This window comes from Entelurus aequoreus, linkage group LG18 (assembly GCF_033978785.1).
Source record: "Entelurus aequoreus isolate RoL-2023_Sb linkage group LG18, RoL_Eaeq_v1.1, whole genome shotgun sequence".
Lineage (NCBI taxonomy): Eukaryota > Metazoa > Chordata > Actinopteri > Syngnathiformes > Syngnathidae > Entelurus > Entelurus aequoreus.
The window spans coordinates 28,529,082-28,544,004 of record NC_084748.1 but is presented as its reverse complement, the minus strand read 5'-3'; the positions used below and the strand labels follow the sequence as shown (position 1 = coordinate 28,544,004).

Genomic DNA, 14,923 nt, shown 5'->3' with positions numbered 1-14,923 from the left:
CAAGACACTGACGGGATTTGAGCCCAACCTCTTCTGCTTAACAGTCAGGCACTTTGACTGACACCAACAGCGCCTGGAAAAAAATGGGATTTCAACTCGATGCCTATAACCCTTCATTCAATTAATGATAGCCAATTTGAGGCGATAGCATTGATTATCAGTAATTTACATTAGTTTAAACAAGCTTGGCTTGAAAGTTATGTTGCAAACGTAGCACACGTTTTAACTAGAAACTTTTTTGCAAACTTAGTGAAGGACATGGGCTGTACAAGAAAACCCTCGAACCCCCGTGCTCGTGTCAAAATCCCGTCCCTGGGTGGGCTTGAACCACCATCCTCTCAGTTAACAGCCGAACGCGCTGACCGATTGCGCCACAGAGACTGACTAGTTTAAATGATAAATTACTCCCCAAAAAATTATAAAATCTCATGTTACGATAGCCCGATGTCATTGTCTTTGGATGGGCGTAACTAGAAGTACACTGCTTCAGCATTCGGGGAGTCCAATATGCCTTTTGGGTGGAATGACTGTGTCTTGCGGTTGTCACAAACATTGCTTTTGTCCCTTATGAATATTAGTCAAAATGTAACAAGATCAACAGATTGCATTGGCCGGGAATCGGACCCAGGTCTCCCGCGTGGCAGGCGAGAATTCTACCACTGAACCACCAATGCCTGTGGAGTAATAGAGATTTATGAACTCGGTTAAGAGGAAGAACGTTTGAAATGCGGGCTGCGACAAACAAAACATGCTACAAAGTGGAACACATTCTACTTGCACAAGGGATATAACAACATCCACAAAAGGCAAGAAATGCAATGCAGCTAGTAACAGCAATAAGACTAGCGAGCACCATGTTTTCCGTCGGCCGAAAATGTACTTGTAAGTCTTGATAAAGGTCTGTGACTTGCAGCAGTTTCCATGGTGTAGTGGTTATCACATTCGCCTCACACGCGAAAGGTCCCCTGTTCGAAACAGGGTGGAAACAAGGCTTCTTTTACTTTCCTTCTTACGTCTATAAATAAGCAAGGAAAGAAATAATAGCAAGGTCCTGCGTTTCATCATGAAGTAGTTTGCAACATACCTGAGCACCTCATGTACAGCCGAGCTCACACAACACCAAATTTAGAGGGTTCTCATATAGGCAGACCTTTGGCTTCAATATCACGAATGCTGGGTTCCATGAAAATGTCACGCACAAACCTATGAAATTTCTCATTCATTCAAGTCACTGCATTTTCAGGGCGTTGCATCGATTGCAACTGTACTGTGTAGATTGACTTATAAGACGTTTAACCTCTCAGCTAAGCAGGAATCATAAGTGTAATTCCCAAAGATCAGTCAAAGATTCACCTGAAACCTAAATCATAGTAGAGGATGGTTTCGATCCATCGACCTCTGGGTTATGGGCCCAGCACGCTTCCGCTGCCTGTAACTAGAAGATGCTTACTCTGGTGAATATCCACAGAATTAGAGAAGACAGCTATAGCCTGAATGGGTGTCAGCCTTCCATTTGAATTAAGAATCAGTCAAAGATTCGCTTGAAACCTAAGTCATAGCAGAGGATGGTTTCGATCCATCGACCTCTGGGTTATGGGCCCAGCACGCTTCCGCTGCCTGTAACTAGAAGATGCTTACTCTGGTGAATATCCACAGAGTTAGAGAAGACAGTTGTTGTCTGAATGGGTGTCAGCCTTCCATTTGAATTAAGAATCAGTCAATGATTCACTTGAAACCTAAATCATAACAGAGGATGGTTTCCATCCATCGACCTCTGGGTTATGGGCCCAGCACGTTTCCCCTGCGCCACTCTGCTGTCTGTAACTCCAAGATGCTTACTCTGGTGAATATCCAAAGAGTTAGAGAAGACAGCTGTAGTCTGAATGGGTGTCAGCCTTCCATTTGAATTAAGAATCAGTCAAAGATTCGCTTGAAACCTAAGTCATAGCAGAGGATGGTTTCAATCCATCGACCTCTGGGTTATGGGCCCAGCACGCTTCCGCTGCGCCACTCTGCTGTCTGTAACTAAAAGATGCTTACTCTGGTGAATATCCAAAGAGTTAGAGAAGACAGCTGTAGTCCCAATGGGTGTCAGCCTTCCATTTGAATTAAGAATCAGTCAAGGATTCGCTTGAAACCTAAGTCATAGCAGAGGATGGTTTCCATCCATCGACCTCTGGGTTATGGGCCCAGCACGCTTCCGCTGCTCACTCTGCTGTCTGTAACTCAAAGATGCTTACTCTGGTGAATATCCAAAGAGTTAGAGAAGACAGCTATAGCCTGAATGGGTGTCAGCCTTCCATTTGAATTAAGAATCAGTCGAAGATTCGCTTGAAACCTAAATCATAGCAGAGGATGGTTTCCATTCATCGACCTCTGGGTTATGGGCCCAGCACGCTTCCCCTGCGCCACTCTGCTGTCTGTAACACCAAGATGCTTACTCTGGTGAATATCCAAAGAGTTAGAGAAGACAGCTGTAGTCCCAATGGGTGTCAGCCTTCCATTTGAATTAAGAATCAGTCGAAGATTCGCTTGAAACCTAAATCATAGCAGAGGATGGTTTCTATCCATCGACCTCTGGGTTATGGGCCCAGCACGCTTCCACTGCCTGTAACTAGAAGATGCTTACTCTGGTGAATATCCACAGAGTTAGAGAAGACAGTTGTTGTCTGAATGGGTGTCAGCCTTCCATTTGAATTAAGAATCAGTCAATGATTCACTTGAAACCTAAATCATAACAGAGGATGGTTTCCATCCATCGACCTCTGGGTTATGGGCCCAGCACGCTTCCGCTGCGCCACTCTGCTGTCTGTAACTCAAAGATGCTTACTCTGGTGAATATCCAAAGAGTTAGAGAAGACAGCTGTAGTCCCAATGGGTGTCAGCCTTCCATTTGAATTAAGAATCTGTCAAAGATTCGCTTGAAACCTAAGTCATAGCAGAGGATGGTTTCCATCCATCGACCTCTGGGTTATGGGCCCAGCACGCTTCCCCTGCGCCACTCTGCTGTCTGTAACTCCAAGATGCTTACTCTGGTGAATATCCAGACAAACTACTTGTAACAAAGTGATTTGGAACCCATCTGAAGTAGTCTTTCTTTTTGAGTCCTGGTTGTGTCCACATTTTAAATGGCATTTTTTTTAAAGAAAACATTGTAGTAATCATCAAACTCTGTGGATCCATTGGAATTTTATTCAAAACGAATAGAATTTAGGCTTACATTCACGTGGTTTGAAAACAAACTGAGAAAGTGTTATGGAACTAACATCAAGACACTGACGGGATTTGAGCCCAACCTCTTCTGCTTAACAGTCAGGCACTTTGACTGACACCAACAGCGCCTGGAAAAAAATGGGATTTCAACTCGATGCCTATAACCCTTCATTCAATTAATGATAGCCAATTTGAGGCGATAGCATTGATTATCAGTAATTTACATTAGTTTAAACAAGCTTGGCTTGAAAGTTATGTTGCAAACGTAGCACACGTTTTAACTAGAAACTTTTTTGCAAACTTAGTGAAGGACATGGGCTGTACAAGAAAACCCTCGAACCCCCGTGCTCGTGTCAAAATCCCGTCCCTGGGTGGGCTTGAACCACCATCCTCTCAGTTAACAGCCGAACGCGCTGACCGATTGCGCCACAGAGACTGACTAGTTTAAATGATAAATTACTCCCCAAAAAATTATAAAATCTCATGTTACGATAGCCCGATGTCATTGTCTTTGGATGGGCGTAACTAGAAGTACACTGCTTCAGCATTCGGGGAGTCCAATATGCCTTTTGGGTGGAATGACTGTGTCTTGCGGTTGTCACAAACATTGCTTTTGTCCCTTATGAATATTAGTCAAAATGTAACAAGATCAACAGATTGCATTGGCCGGGAATCGGACCCAGGTCTCCCGCGTGGCAGGCGAGAATTCTACCACTGAACCACCAATGCCTGTGGAGTAATAGAGATTTATGAACTCGGTTAAGAGGAAGAACGTTTGAAATGCGGGCTGCGACAAACAAAACATGCTACAAAGTGGAACACATTCTACTTGCACAAGGGATATAACAACATCCACAAAAGGCAAGAAATGCAATGCAGCTAGTAACAGCAATAAGACTAGCGAGCACCATGTTTTCCGTCGGCCGAAAATGTACTTGTAAGTCTTGATAAAGGTCTGTGACTTGCAGCAGTTTCCATGGTGTAGTGGTTATCACATTCGCCTCACACGCGAAAGGTCCCCTGTTCGAAACAGGGTGGAAACAAGGCTTCTTTTACTTTCCTTCTTACGTCTATAAATAAGCAAGGAAAGAAATAATAGCAAGGTCCTGCGTTTCATCATGAAGTAGTTTGCAACATACCTGAGCACCTCATGTACAGCCGAGCTCACACAACACCAAATTTAGAGGGTTCTCATATAGGCAGACCTTTGGCTTCAATATCATGAATGCTGGGTTCCATGAAAATGTCACGCACAAACCTATGAAATTTCTCATTCATTCAAGTCACTGCATTTTCAGGGCGTTGCATCGATTGCAACTGTACTGTGTAGATTGACTTATAAGACGTTTAACCTCTCAGCTAAGCAGGAATCATAAGTGTAATTCCCAAAGATCAGTCAAAGATTCACCTGAAACCTAAATCATAGTAGAGGATGGTTTCGATCCATCGACCTCTGGGTTATGGGCCCAGCACGCTTCCGCTGCCTGTAACTAGAAGATGCTTACTCTGGTGAATATCCACAGAATTAGAGAAGAGAGCTATAGCCTGAATGGGTGTCAGCCTTCCATTTGAATTAAGAATCAGTCAAAGATTCGCTTGAAACCTAAGTCATAGCAGAGGATGGTTTCGATCCATCGACCTCTGGGTTATGGGCCCAGCACGCTTCCGCTGCGCCACTCTGCTGTCTGTAACTCAAAGATGCTTACTCTGGTGAATATCCAAAGAGTTAGAGAAGACAGCTGTAGTCCCAATGGGTGTCAGCCTTCCATTTGAATTAAGAATCAGTCAAAGATTCACCTGAAACCTAAATCATAGTAGAGGATGGTTTTGATCCATCGACCTCTGGGTTATGGGCCCAGCACGCTTCCGTTGCCTGTAACTAGAAGATGCTTACTCTGGTGAATATCCACAGAGTTAGAGAAGACAGCTATAGCCTGAATGGGTGTCAGCCTTCCATTTGAATTAAGAATCAGTCAAAGATTCACTTGAAACCTAAGTCATAGCAGAGGATGGTTTCGATCCATCGACCTCTGGGTTATAGGCCCAGCACGCTTCCGCTGCGCCACTCTGCTGTCTGTAACTCAAAGATGCTTACTCTGGTGAATATCCAAAGAGTTAGAGAAGACAGCTGTAGTCCCAATGGGTGTCAGCCTTCCATTTGAATTAAGAATCAGTCGAAGATTCGCTTGAAACCTAAATCATAACAGAAGATGGTTTCCATCCATCGACCTCTGGGTTATGGGCCCAGCACGCTTCCCCTGCGCCACTCTGCTGTCTGTAACTCCAAGATGCTTACTCTGGTGAATATCCAGACAAACTACTTGTAACAAAGTGATTTGGAACCCATCTGAAGTAGTCTTTCTTTCTGAGTCCTGGTTGTGTCCACATTTTAAATGGCATTTTTTTTAAAGAAAACATTGTAGTAATCATCAAACTCTGTGGATCCATTGGGATTTTATTCAAAACAAATAGAATTTAGGCTTACATTTACGTGGTTTGAAAACAAACTGAGAAAGTGTTATGGAACTAACATCAAGACACTGACGGGATTTGAGCCCAACCTCTTCTGCTTAACAGTCAGGCACTTTGACTGACACCAACAGCGCCTGGAAAAAAATGGGATTTCAACTCGATGCCTACAACCCTTCATTCAATTAATGATAGCCAATTTGAGGCGATAGCATTGATTATCAGTAATTTACATTAGTTTAAACAAGCTTGGCTTGAAAGTTATGTTGCAAACGTAGCACACGTTTTAACTAGAAACTTTTTTGCAAACTTAGAGAAGGACATGGGCTGTACAAGAAAACCCTCGAACCCCCGTGCTCGTGTCAAAATCCCGTCCCTGGGTGGGCTTGAACCACCATCCTCTCAGTTAACAGCCGAACGCGCTGACCGATTGCGCCACAGAGACTGACTAGTTAAATGATAAATTACTCCCCAAAAAATTATAAAATCTCATGTTACGATAGCCCGATGTCATTGTCTTTGGATGGGCGTAACTAGAAGTACACTGCTTCAGCATTCGGGGAGTCCAATATGCCTTTTGGGTGGAATGACTGTGTCTTGCGGTTGTCACAAACATTGCTTTTGTCCCTTATGAATATTAGTCAAAATGTAACAAGATCAACAGATTGCATTGGCCGGGAATCGGACCCGGGTCTCCCGCGCAAGTGCCCCTGGCTGCAGCCCGCAGATCGAGGAGGGGCTTATTTTCCCTCAATGTGGGCGGGTCTCAACGTTGAGCCCGCGGGCTCCATCTGGTGGCGGAGATCCGGCAGCACACATTCTCAAACGTCAATAAAGCTACTTTTAACTTGTCAAATGTATTTTTTTTACCATGAAAAAACAATAAAAAATATATATAAACCATAGTATGAAAAAAGGTTCATGTATTTGATAGACTTAGACATTCCTACTTTTAACTTGTCAAATGTATCTGCCATCTTTTTTGTAGTTTTATTCCTTTTTTATTATCTTCATTATTTTCTGTATTGATCCTACACTATTATTGTGTTTTTTTTTTGTTACTTCTGATATGGCCTTGCCACGGTTTACTTGCTTATTTATTTATTTATTTTTTGTGTCTTTTTATTTTGTATTGTTTTACATCTGATCAACTTCTGTGACTTTCCTTTTCTTTTTTAAGTGTGAACGGTGGAGAGGTCCTCGAGAGGTGATCTTGGGATCACTTCCTGAGGATCCTTGATGCCGAGGAATGTTCATCCACTATGGTCTGGATAGCCTGTAGCTGATCCTGAGCCAGAGCGGGATGGATGGATATATATATATATATATATATATATATATATATATATATATATATATATATATATATATATATATATATATATATATACAATATCTGTGTATCTTTTCTAATACTGTTTATACTGTAAACCTTGAATTGTTAAAGTTTAAGTGCACCTCTCTCCTCAAGTGTGCATGTGAGTGGGTATGAGTGGATGTGCGATTGTATGAAGGTTTTGCGTGACCAAAGTATGACTGTTAAATGTGATTTTAACTGTAAATTTCAATACAAATATTTGCAAAAAAACCCCCAAAAAAACTTGTCAAATGTATTTTTTTTACCATGAAAAAACAATTTAAAAAAATATATATACATAAACCATAGTATGGAAAAAGGTTCATGTATTTGATAGACTTAGACATTCCTACTTTTAACTTGTCAAATGTATTTTTTTTACCATGAAAAAACGATTAAAAAAATATATATATATAAACCGTAGCATTTCCATAAGAGTATAGACACATATTATTTTGCACACTCAATTATATTAGCAAAGTCAAATAAACCAAAGACAGAAGACTTGGCATCATTGATTTTATTTTTCACCCCAGGCTAAAAATGTTTGATCTGTAAAGAAAAAAAATGTTGTAGCCTAGCCAAATACATTCCTTAAGCTCCCATAAATGTTTAACAATGGCAAGTATCAAGGTATTTTTCTGGCCCATAACAAGCAACCCTGTTCCTTGTTTCCAGTTCTGTTAATTTTCCACTGTCTAGAAAGGAAACAGATTGCGGTTCTTATAGGCACAATAACAATGCAAGATGTAAAACTAAGGTAATTGAAATAAGTGGAGGAATTATGCTTTAGTCTAGCAATAGTTGACTACAAGACTAATTAATCACATGACCTCTCACCTGTAGCCCTCCTTGCACTCGTCGCCGTTTTCTGTCCTGCAATCGGTCTTCTTCAGACCTTAGTGATTTAATGACAACATACATTCACTATGAAAACATTCATGTTGGTCTGTTGACCGTGAGTAAAACATTTTTTTTGTGATTTGTGATATTCAAAGCACTTACGGCATGGGGAAGTTCTGCAGGAGAGCGAGACACCACCATCTCCTAATTTGCAGCATGTTTTCCTTTGAAGAAGGAAATGCAGGAAGATGTTAATATCCATCCATCCATCCATTTTCTACCGCTTATTCCCTTCGGGGTCGCGAGGGGCGCTGGAGCCTATCTCAGCTACAATTGGGCGGAAGGCGGGGTACACCCTGGACAAGTCGCCACCTCATCGCAGAGATGTTAATATGTTGTAAAAAAAATAACACCTTGTACACTAAGCATAATGTGTCACGATTTACACATACATCTCTGAAATCACAATTGGCCCCCATTACAATGTACAGAGTGTACTGTAAGCCAAGAGGTACTGCTTAATATAATGTCAGGCGTATTCCCAAGGATACATTTTTTTCAATACAAATGAATGTGGTTTTAATGTAGCAAGCAAACATTTTGACAGACAACAGCAATGCTATAACATGCTGATTTGGTCTTAGCATCAAAACAAACACGCCACAGTTGTTGGAGCACCCTTGCTTTGTTAGGCCCTGAGGTGTGAACAATGTATTTTAATAAAAGTATGGCAAGAAAATAGTAAAAAGTTAGCAAATGCTATTATGTAATGTCTCACCTGGACATCATTCACACCAAGCTCTCTCCAGGGGCCAGAAGAGAGGCTGTGAGCAACGTGTCTTTACAAATAATAAGCGAAATAAAAGTCACTCAACTTCAATCAACTTTTGATTGAAAAGCACGCATAAACGCTTGGAACAAAGCCTGAACTGAATAAGGAAGAGGTTGGAACTTCAAATCAAAAAGTTTTCATAACAGGCTTAAACAGAACTGCCCGTCTCAAAAAAGATAAATAGTTCTGTTTCCATCTGTTTAAGGAATCAAAATAGTTGGAATATGGAATGGAATATTTTGGATCAAATAAAAACAGAACCATTAATTAAAACAAACAAAGGACAGGTGGTTTAAAACAGAACTACCACTGTCCAGGAGGTGCCCTAAAAACCTGAATAGACTGGTTCTACTCTCATCTCTCCAAGACATGAGACAGCTAGTGGAAGAAAACAAAGTCTTTATACATGTATGATTATATGAGTGACATTCATAGATAACCACAGTGGCACAATAGTTAACTTTACCAGTTGTTCCTGGCTGTCTTGGAGTTTCTGTCCCCAGTATGCTGTGTGTGCTGAAAACTTGTGGAGACTAGGGAAGTCTCCATGAGGTCTCTGCTCACTGTCATCATTTACTAGTGTAGAAAGCAACAACCGAAAAATAAAATCAAGTGTGAAATGTCACATTTCTCATTTGAATGATGTGCAAAATAGAGCCAAAACTTTTTGATTTGAAGTTCCAACCTCTTCCTTATTCAGTTCAGGCTTTGTTCCAAGCGTTAATGCGTGCTTTTCAATCAAAAGTTGATTGAAGTTGAGTGACTTTTATTTGGCTTATTATTTGTACAGACACGTTGCTCACAGCCTCTCTTCTGGCCCCTGGAGAGAGCTTGGTGTGAATGATGTCCAGGTGAGACATTACATAATAGCATTTGCTAACTTTTTACTATTTTCTTGCCATACTTTTATTAAAATACATTGTTCACACCTCAGGGCCTAACAAAGCAAGGGTGCTCCAACAACTGTGGCGTGTTTGTTTTGATGGTAAGACCAAATCAGCATGTTATAGCATTGCTGTTGTCTGTCAAAATGTTTGCTTGCTACATTAAAACCACATTCATTTGTATTGAAAAAAATGTATCCTTGGGAATACGCCTGACATTATATTAAGCAGTACCTCTTGGCTTACAGTACACTCTGTACATTGTAATGGGGGCCAATTGTGATCTCAGAGAGGTATGTGTAAATTGTGACACATTATGCTTAGTGTACAAGGTGTTATTTTTTTTACAACATATTAACATCTCTGCGATGAGGTGGCGACTTGTCCAGGGTGTACCCCGCCTTCCGCCCAATTGTAGCTGAGATAGGCTCCAGCGCCCCTCGCGACCCCGAAGGGAATAAGCGGTAGAAAATGGATGGATGGATGGATATTAACATCTTCCTGCATTTCCTTCTTCAAAGGAAAACATGCTGCAAATTAGGAGATGGTGGTGTCTCGCTCTCCTGCAGAACTTCCCCATGCCGTAAGTGCTTTGAATATCACAAATCACAAAAAAAATGTTTTACTCACGGTCAACAGACCAACATGAATGTTTTCATAGTGAATGTATGTTGTCATTAAATCACTAAGGTCTGAAGAAGACCGATTGCAGGACAGAAAACGGCGACGAGTGCAAGGAGGGCTACAGGTGAGAGGTCATGTGATTAATTAGTCTTGTAGTCAACTATTGCTAGACTAAAGCGTAATTCCTCCACTTATTTCAATTACCTTAGTTTTACATCTTGCATTGTTATTGTGCCTATAAGAACCGCAATCTGTTTCCTTTCTAGACAGTGGAAAATTAACAGAACTGGAAACAAGGAACAGGGTTGCTTGTTATGGGCCAGAAAAATACCTTGATACTTGCCATTGTTAAACATTTATGGGAGCTTAAGGAATGTATTTGGCTAGGCTACAACATTTTTTTTTTCTTTACAGATCAAACATTTTTAACCTGGGGTGAAAAATAAAATCAATGATGCAAAGTCTTCTGTCTTTGGTTTATTTGACTTAGCTAATATAGTTGAGTGTGCAAAATAATATGTGTCTATACTCTTATGGAAATGCTATGGTTTATATATTAATTATTATTTATTTATTTTCATGGTAAATGCTATGGTTTATATATATATATATATATATATATATATATATATATATATATATATATATATATATATATATATATATATATATATATATATATATATATATATATATATATATATATATTATTTTTTTTCATGGTAAAAAAACACATTTGACAAGTTAAAAGTAGAAATGTCTAAGTCTATCAAATACATTAACCTTTTTCCATATTAAGTCATTGTGCTGTGCCGGATCTCCGCCACCAGATGGAGCCCGCGGGCTCAACGTTGAGACCTGCCCACATTGAGGGAAAATAAGCCCCTCCTCGATCTGCGGGCTGCAGCCAGGGGTTACTCCTCCCGCGTGGCAGGCGAGAATTCTACCACTGAACCACCAATGCCTGTGGAGTAATAGAGATTTATGAACTCGGTTAAGAGGAAGAACGTTTGAAATTAGGGCTGAGACAAACAAAACATGCTACAAAGTGGAACACATTCTACTTGCACAAGGGATATAACAACATCCACAAAAGGCAAGAAATGCAATGCAGCTAGTAACAGCAATAAGACTAGCGAGCACCATGTTTTCCGTCGGCCGAAAATGTACTTGTAAGTCTTGATAAAGGTCTGTGACTTGCAGCAGTTTCCATGGTGTAGTGGTTATCACATTCGCCTCACACGCGAAAGGTCCCCTGTTCGAAACAGGGTGGAAACAAGGCTTTTTTTACTTTCCTTCTTACGTCTATAAATAAGCAAGGAAAGAAATAATAGCAAGGTCCTGTGTTTCATCATGAAGTAGATTGCAACATACCTGAGCACCTCATGTACAGCCGAGCTCACACAACACCAAATTTAGAGGGTTCTCATATAGGCAGACCTTTGGCTTCAATATCATGAATGCTGGGTTCCATGAAAATGTCACGCACAAACCTATGACATTTCTCATTCATTCAAGTCACTGTAATTTCAGGGCGTTGCATCGATTGCAACTGTACTGTGTGGATTGACTTATAAGACGTTTAACCTCTCAGCTAAGCAGGAATCATAAGTGTAATTACCAAAGATCAGTCAAAGATTCACCTGAAACCTAAATCATAGTAGAGGATGGTTTCGATCCATCGACCTCTGGGTTATGGGCCCAGCACGCTTCCGCTGCCTGTAACTAGAAGATGCTTACTCTGGTGAATATCCACAGAGTTAGAGAAGACAGCCATAGCCTGAATGGGTGTCAGCCTTCCATTTGAATTAAGAATCAGTCAAAGATTCGCTTGAAACCTAAGTCATAGCAGAGGATGGTTTCGATCCATCGACCTCTGGGTTATGGGCCCAGCACGCTTCCGCTGCGCCACTCTGCTGTCTGTAACTCCAAGATGCTTACTCTGGTGAATATCCAAAGAGTTAGAGAAGACAGCTGTAGTCTGAATGGGTGTCAGCCTTCCATTTGAATTAAGAATCAGTCAAAGATTCACTTGAAACCTAAGTCATAGCAGAGGATGGTTTCGATCCATCGACCTCTGGGTTATGGGCCCAGCACGCTTCCGCTGCGCCACTCTGCTGTCTGTAACTCAAAGATGCTTACTCTGGTGAATATCCAAAGAGTTAGAGAAGACAGCTGTAGTCCCAATGGGTGTCAGCCTTCCATTTGAATTAAGAATCAGTCAAAGATTCACCTGAAACCTAAATCATAGTAGAGGATGGTTTCGATCCATCGACCTCTGGGTTATGGGCCCAGCACGCTTCCGCTGCCTGTAACTAGAAGATGCTTACTCTGGTGAATATCCAAAGAGTTAGAGAAGACAGCTGTAGTCTGAATGGGTGTCAGCCTTCCATTTGAATTAAGAATCAGTCAAAGATTCGCTTGAAACCTAAGTCATAGCAGAAGATGGTTTCGATCCATCGACCTCTGGGTTATGGGCCCAGCACGCTTCCGCTGCGCCACTCTGCTGTCTGTAACTCAAAGATGCTTACTCTGGTGAATATCCAAAGAGTTAGAGAAGACAGCTGTAGTCCCAATGGGTGTCAGCCTTCCATTTGAATTAAGAATCTGTCAAAGATTCGCTTGAAACCTAAGTCATAGCAGAGGATGGTTTCCATCCATCGACCTCTGGGTTATGGGCCCAGCACGCTTCCGCTGCGCCACTCTGCTGTCTGTAACTCAAAGATGCTTACTCTGGTGAATATCCAAAGAGTTAGAGAAGACAGCTGTAGTCCCAATGGGTGTCAGCCTTCCATTTGAATTAAGAATCAGTCGAAGATTCGCTTGAAACCTAAATCATAGCAGAGGATGGTTTCCATCCATCGACCTCTGGGTTATGGGCCCAGCACGCTTCCGCTGCGCCACTCTGCTGTCTATAACTCAAAGATGCTTACTCTGGTGAATATCCAAAGAGTTAGAGAAGACAGCTGTAGTCCCAATGGGTGTCAGCCTTCCATTTTAATTAAGAATCAGTCGAAGATTCGCTTGAAACCTAAATCATAACAGAGGATGGTTTCCATCCAACGACCTCTGGGTTATGGGCCCAGCACGCTTCCCCTGCGCCACTCTACTGTCTGTAACTCCAAGATGCTTACTCTGGTGAATATCCAGACAAACTACTTTTAACAAAGTGATTTGGAACCCATCTGAAGTAGTCTTTCTTTCTGAGTCCTGGTTGTGTCCACATTTTAAATGGCATTTTTTTTAAAGAAAACATTGTAGTAATCATCAAACTCTGTGGATCCATTGGGATTTTATTGAAAACGAATATAATTTAGGCTTACATTCACGTGGTTTGAAAACAAACTGAGAAAGTGTTATGGAACTAACATCAAGACACTGACGGGATTTGAGTCCAACCTCTTCTGCTTAACAGTCAGGCACTTTGACTGACACCAACAGCGCCTGGAAAAAAATGGGATTTCAACTCGATGCCTATAACCCTTCATTCAATTAATGATAGCCAATTTGAGGCGATAGCATTGATTATCAGTAATTTACATTAGTTTAAACAAGCGTGGCTTGAAAGTTATGTTGCAAACGTAGCACACGTTTTAACTAGAAACTTTTTTGCAAACTTAGAGAAGGACATGGGCTGTACAAGAAAACCCTCGAATCCCCGTGCTCGTGTCAAAATCCCGTCCCTGGGTGGGCTTGAACCACCATCCTCTCAGTTAACAGCCGAACGCGCTGACCGATTGCGCCACAGAGACTGGCTAGTTTAAATGATAAATTACTCCCCAAAAAATTATAAAATCTCATGTTACGATAGCCCGATGTCATTGTCTTTGGATGGGCGTAACTAGAAGTACACTGCTTCAGCATTCGAGGAGTCCAATATGCCTTTTGGGTGGAATGACTGTGTCTTGCGGTTGTCACAAACATTGCTTTTGTCCCTTATGAATATTAGTTAAAATGTAACAAGATCAACAGATTGCATTGGCCGGGAATCGGACCCGGGTCTCCCGCGTGGCAGGCGAGAATTCTACCACTGAACCACCAATGCCTGTGGAGTAATAGAGATTTATGAACTCGGTTAAGAGGAAAAACGTTTGAAATGCGGGCTGCGACAAACAAAACATGCTACAAAGTGGAACACATTCTACTTGCACAAGGGATATAACAACATCCACAAAAGGCAAGAAATGCAATGCAGCTAGTAACAGCAATAAGACTAGCGAGCACCATGTTTTCCGTCGGCCGGAAATGTACTTGTAAGTCTTGATAAAGGTCTGTGACTTGCAGCAGTTTCCATGGTGTAGTGGTTATCACATTCGCCTAACACGCGAAAGGTCCCCTGTTCGAAACAGGGTGGAAACAAGGCTTTTTTTACTTTCCTTCTTACGTCTATAAATAAGCAAGGAAAGAAATAATAGCAAGGTCCTGTGTTTCATCATGAAGTAGATTGCAACATACCTGAGCACCTCATGTACAGCCGAGCTCACACAACACCAAATTTAGAGGGTTCTCATATAGGCAGACCTTTGGCTTCAATATCATGAATGCTGGGTTCCATGAAAATGTCACGCACAAACCTATGAAATTTCTCATTCATTCAAGTCACTGTATTTTCAGGGCGTTGCATCGATTGCAACTGTACTGTGTGGATAGACTTATAAGACGTTTAACCTCTCAGCTAAGCAGGAATCATAAGTGTAATTC

The 14,923-nt window shown here is 41.3% G+C and overlaps 15 non-coding genes across 15 annotated transcripts; 4 read left to right on the top strand and 11 right to left on the bottom strand.

Moving 5' to 3' along the window:
* Nucleotides 1–307: 307 nt before the first annotated feature.
* trnan-guu (transfer RNA asparagine (anticodon GUU)) lies at nucleotides 308–381 on the bottom strand. Its single transcript has one exon. It is a non-coding gene; the product is annotated as a tRNA-Asn (tRNA).
* Nucleotides 382–603: 222 nt separating this feature from the next.
* trnag-gcc (transfer RNA glycine (anticodon GCC)) lies at nucleotides 604–674 on the bottom strand. The gene has a single exon. It is a non-coding gene; the product is annotated as a tRNA-Gly (tRNA).
* A 241-nt stretch (nucleotides 675–915) lies between these two features.
* trnav-cac (transfer RNA valine (anticodon CAC)) lies at nucleotides 916–988 on the top strand. Its single transcript has one exon. It is a non-coding gene; the product is annotated as a tRNA-Val (tRNA).
* A 2,587-nt stretch (nucleotides 989–3,575) lies between these two features.
* Nucleotides 3,576–3,649, bottom strand: trnan-guu (transfer RNA asparagine (anticodon GUU)). The gene has a single exon. It is a non-coding gene; the product is annotated as a tRNA-Asn (tRNA).
* A 222-nt stretch (nucleotides 3,650–3,871) lies between these two features.
* Nucleotides 3,872–3,942, bottom strand: trnag-gcc (transfer RNA glycine (anticodon GCC)). The gene has a single exon. It is a non-coding gene; the product is annotated as a tRNA-Gly (tRNA).
* A 241-nt stretch (nucleotides 3,943–4,183) lies between these two features.
* Nucleotides 4,184–4,256, top strand: trnav-cac (transfer RNA valine (anticodon CAC)). Its single transcript has one exon. It is a non-coding gene; the product is annotated as a tRNA-Val (tRNA).
* A 568-nt stretch (nucleotides 4,257–4,824) lies between these two features.
* On the bottom strand, nucleotides 4,825–4,896 carry trnam-cau (transfer RNA methionine (anticodon CAU)). The gene has a single exon. It is a non-coding gene; the product is annotated as a tRNA-Met (tRNA).
* Nucleotides 4,897–5,213: 317 nt separating this feature from the next.
* Nucleotides 5,214–5,285, bottom strand: trnai-uau (transfer RNA isoleucine (anticodon UAU)). Its single transcript has one exon. It is a non-coding gene; the product is annotated as a tRNA-Ile (tRNA).
* Nucleotides 5,286–6,053: 768 nt separating this feature from the next.
* trnan-guu (transfer RNA asparagine (anticodon GUU)) lies at nucleotides 6,054–6,127 on the bottom strand. The gene has a single exon. It is a non-coding gene; the product is annotated as a tRNA-Asn (tRNA).
* Nucleotides 6,128–11,427: 5,300 nt separating this feature from the next.
* On the top strand, nucleotides 11,428–11,500 carry trnav-cac (transfer RNA valine (anticodon CAC)). The gene has a single exon. It is a non-coding gene; the product is annotated as a tRNA-Val (tRNA).
* Nucleotides 11,501–12,068: 568 nt separating this feature from the next.
* Nucleotides 12,069–12,140, bottom strand: trnam-cau (transfer RNA methionine (anticodon CAU)). The gene has a single exon. It is a non-coding gene; the product is annotated as a tRNA-Met (tRNA).
* A 129-nt stretch (nucleotides 12,141–12,269) lies between these two features.
* On the bottom strand, nucleotides 12,270–12,341 carry trnam-cau (transfer RNA methionine (anticodon CAU)). The gene has a single exon. It is a non-coding gene; the product is annotated as a tRNA-Met (tRNA).
* A 1,559-nt stretch (nucleotides 12,342–13,900) lies between these two features.
* trnan-guu (transfer RNA asparagine (anticodon GUU)) lies at nucleotides 13,901–13,974 on the bottom strand. The gene has a single exon. It is a non-coding gene; the product is annotated as a tRNA-Asn (tRNA).
* Nucleotides 13,975–14,196: 222 nt separating this feature from the next.
* Nucleotides 14,197–14,267, bottom strand: trnag-gcc (transfer RNA glycine (anticodon GCC)). The gene has a single exon. It is a non-coding gene; the product is annotated as a tRNA-Gly (tRNA).
* Nucleotides 14,268–14,508: 241 nt separating this feature from the next.
* trnav-aac (transfer RNA valine (anticodon AAC)) lies at nucleotides 14,509–14,581 on the top strand. The gene has a single exon. It is a non-coding gene; the product is annotated as a tRNA-Val (tRNA).
* The last annotated feature ends 342 nt before the right edge of the window (nucleotides 14,582–14,923 follow it).